At 34.7% G+C, this 4380-nt stretch overlaps 1 protein-coding gene across 3 annotated transcripts in view; it reads right to left on the minus strand.

Moving 5' to 3' along the window:
- Positions 1-4380, minus strand: part of BBS9 (Bardet-Biedl syndrome 9) — a 318286-nt gene that overhangs the window by 50587 nt on the left and 263319 nt on the right. The window lies entirely within an intron of this gene.

The raw sequence follows: 4380 nt of genomic DNA on the forward strand, positions 1-4380 counted from the left end.
CATGTTTAAAATTTCATGTTGTACATTTAAACCATCTGTTGTTCTGAAAGTTCTTAGCAACAAGGAACGAACAAAATCTAAAACCAAGATAATAATATGGCTAAATTGCTCCTCAGCTTTACTTTTGTATTAAAGCTGCTTTAGGGTTTATGAGCCAGAGAAAGTTTGTCTCATTACCAAAAGGAAATGAACATACACCTTGAAACGACTAAGACTACTTAGAGCACAGATTGTCATCAAACTGAGAGCTGGTGCTTTTAGTAGCTAGAACTGAGCCTGAAGGCTATCAAAATAATACACCATGACTAATATTCTCAAATATTTTGGCCCACTAACTATAATAGAAATTAATCTCTTTTTATAACATTAAATAGGAATTCTCCTTCTCTGTCTCAGAAATGGTACAAACAATTCCTTTTAAGACCAAGCACACCAAGTTCTTTTTTCTAATATAGACATATAATGCAACCTGAAAAAACTAAAAGTACTTTTGCAACTAGAGAAAACTTCTCAAAAGGCAACTTGCTTATTTCCCTTAGAGACAGAATGTTAAAAAAGGACAGAGTGAGATTAAATATGAATTTTATGTATGCAGATTTGTGTTTTTCACAAAATGAAAGCAACGTCCTAAAACATTTATACTGTCTATTTCCAGACCACATGTCCTCCTGGCCTTCCTCTTGACTCTAAAGCTAGCTGTAGGATCTTTCAACTTGAATATTCTTGTTTCACACCTGCCTTACAACAGTGGCATATGTTTAAGTTATTACATTACGCACGTGTTCCTATGACATGCCAGGAGTTAATGCTTCTGATCTGTAAAGAAAACAATTGCTTCCTATTACCAGTTAACTAGTATATTGTGCATATGAGTCCACTACAGCACAACTGCTGGGAAATTATATGCACCACATACACTTCTTTGACCAGTGCCAAGATTTTCCCCTGTGTCTAGCTTTTAGACTCTACTTGTACAAACTCTTTTGAGGGTTCGTCTAACTTATTCATTCCACAAACCAGATCTAAGCACACCTTGGGCAAAGCAGCTGCAGACAATCCTTTTTGGAGAATTCCACAAAAAGGTCAGCTATGCTTGTTAAGATATTTAAGGTTTCTGTTCTATTTAAATCAAGTTTTTTTTTTAAAAAAATTGAACAGAGTCTAGTAAGAGAGAACAATTCCACTTAAATGAAAAACATGTGGAAATGTTCAATAGGTCAACTATGTAAAAACGAGTTATATACTGTGTTTATAGGTATTTTATTCACAGACAAGGCTGGCATTAGGGTTTTATTGATATCCTGGTGAAAAGCACATTAATCTAAGGGTTGCAAACCCATTTTCTCTGCATTTTAATGCAAACCACAAAATAGCATAACAACATACAACTATTTTCAAAACATATTAACTAGCACTTAATTTACATTATATTTTGATTGTAAATCAATTCTGGCTTTGTATCCACATTTATTTGCAGGTGACCTGTACATGTATGCCATTCCCATTCATACACGATATGAATATTTCTGAACTTCAAAGCTGAGATTAAAGATCCAAAATCAGAATCTTGTATTATATTGCATGGAGTACAAGATAAATCTTCAGACAAAAGTGCTGGACAGTTTACTGCAATTAGACAATCTAATCAAAATAATATAGTGTCTGATTTCATTGGGCCTGGGAACGTTCAAAATTTGGCTGAAAGCAACTAGGCGAAGTCTAAACATGGATGTCCAAAGGAAAAAAGCTATCACATAGCAAAGACCTTGAGGTCTTGGTGTACAGAAACAGCTACACCCAGAAAACAACTTAAGAAAGGAGGAAATTTGTGCCTATAAATAATCTTTGCTTTCAGTGAAACTAATTATATCATTGTGAATAAAATGTCATTTGGGCATGGTGACATATTGAGGCCTCTATTTCTTCCTTCATTGTAAGGTGGTTTTAACCAACCTGCACTCAATGGACTTGTCAAAGAGCTTCAGTCACCTCTTGAAATCCTAACGCAACCTTCTTAGATCTGATTAGTCTTTGGACTTTTTAAAGGATGTATCTGAAAGCAATCCATGTTTACATAGTTCTGGCACTGTATCAATGCAGCACATTATATTTATCTTTGCCCCTAGAAATCACACCAGTTCTGTAGAAAGCATAGTAATCTGCTAGGTACCAGGTAGGAATCCCAGTACAACACATAGGATTCACTTTACACTATCACCTCAGCAACTGTCCTTATCCAGCTTTACCACTAATGCATTTGAGGAACTACAGGTCCTATAGGGAATGCATGAGCAACTATGGCAGGAAGTTGTTAGCTGCTGGGCTCACGACTCAAAAATCTGCTTTCCATTTACACCTGCTCCAGCCAGAGTCTGTAGACCAGTAACAAACCTTTGATTAAGGTTGGGAGGTGTAATAGTAGGTGTGATTGTAGAATACAGGAAAACATTTGTGAGTTATATCCTTTCTCAGACACTGTTTAAGAAGCAACTGTGGATACTGGATTTTTTTTTTTTAAATCAACAGGCATGCACGGTACAAAGGGTCAAATTTAATGAGATACACCTGCAGTAAAATTGATGTTATAGACCGATATATTTGCTATCTATACATCACCTATAATTAAACACATTTAATACCTAAAACTAGGTTATAAACCCACAATATAACCTTATGTGCCATATATATTTATATTAACTAGAGGAACAATATTGTACAATTTTGTTTTCCATTTACTAGTTGTAGACTTGGAACAAAATTTTTATCTAAATACAAAAAAAAAATCAAGTGAAAATAAGAGAGTCTTTCAACACAAAAAGTACTGTATTCTGCAATTAAGGTCCTATTTTGCAATTTATATGAGTAAGAAGAAAATCTGAGTACTGAATACAGATAATTTTCAAACCACGTCTTTATTCTTTCACAGATAACATATGAATGAATCTGGGGGAAGAGAAGGATATAAAAAACTAGAAAAACTAAGGTAAGACCATCTTCTATGCAAAATTAATTGCATTGGTAACATGTCCAAATAATAGCATTTTATTTCAAATGTATAAAAAGGATACTGATCTATACCCTTTCAGAAAACAGCAGAGGCCTCAACAAAAAGACATGGACTGCACAAATTAATTAAAATTAAAAGGCCAAATTTGGGGCCAAACAGGTGCTGGAAATGCTCCACTAGTTTGGACTCATCTCATCAAAACAGAAGATGGCAAACCCTCTGATCCTCAATAAAAGGTGTTAACTCCACCATTGACATAAACAGATACTTCAGGTTCTATGCCAATATTCAAGTAATATCAAATCCTTTTTTCAGCCACTGACTACTCCACTGAAAAGGTAAGGTACCCACATATCTGAGCATGAACCCACACGTTCCATGAGAGTATAGTCCGAATTTTAAATGGCAGCATTTGTGGCACTGATCTGAGAGCACTTATACCAAAACATATCTAGAAGAATGAAAAGAAAAATTATGTGAACGACCATGTTGTTTTTTTGAATCGCTGTTAAGAGGGATTTATTTGTTATGATAAACTCTTTTGATAAAGTCTTACCACAAGACTAATCTGTTAAAAGATATGTTTCTACTAAACATACTTATTCAGATTTTTCATGGTAAATTCTAAAAATCACCCCTCCACTTCCTCCTCATACTTATTTCAAAAAGAAATTAATCTATGTTATTTTCTTTAAATTATGCTTAACATCTGCTACTAGAATTGAATAATAAATCTATATTCCCTGTTTCTTCTTCAGTCTTTCCAGTTTTTAAAACATTGTTTCATCCCATAAATATGCTAGAGTACATACACATGCATATACACTACTTTTCTATATTTTGCATATCAAATCAGTAGCTGCCAAGTAAAAAGGAAAGCATTCCAGATAAAAATATCCTGCGCAACCTACTGAGACTACACTCAAGAAAGTATTAGGTACATGATGCGTATTAGCCTCCTCTTTGCTGCCTATATTATTTACACCAGTGCTGATGCATATATATTGACTATTTCAGCCTAGGAAAAACCTCACCCAAGGATAACAGTATTTTTCTCATGCCAGGCTCCAGAATCTGAAAGTGGTATTGATCACTATATGGTTAGTTCACATAGGTCAGGGTCAGATGAAGTTTAGCACAATCCAGGACTGGGCGCGTTACTCTTTGCTCCAAAGCAAAACATCTACCTCATTTGTCCCTTTCTTCTCCCCTTTCTTCCTGTTGTTCAACAAAAACTGAAACAATTTCAAGTCTCAAAGATCTCAGGAAACTGCAACTTGATAAGAAAACACTGTAGCCAGCTGAGTTTCAAATAACTTCATTATTCTACCTACTTGGAATTTTTTTCCTCCTCTCCTTGCCCAATACCAAAA

Source organism: Phalacrocorax aristotelis, chromosome 2, assembly GCF_949628215.1.
Source record: "Phalacrocorax aristotelis chromosome 2, bGulAri2.1, whole genome shotgun sequence".
Classification (NCBI taxonomy): Eukaryota; Metazoa; Chordata; class Aves; order Suliformes; family Phalacrocoracidae; genus Phalacrocorax; species Phalacrocorax aristotelis.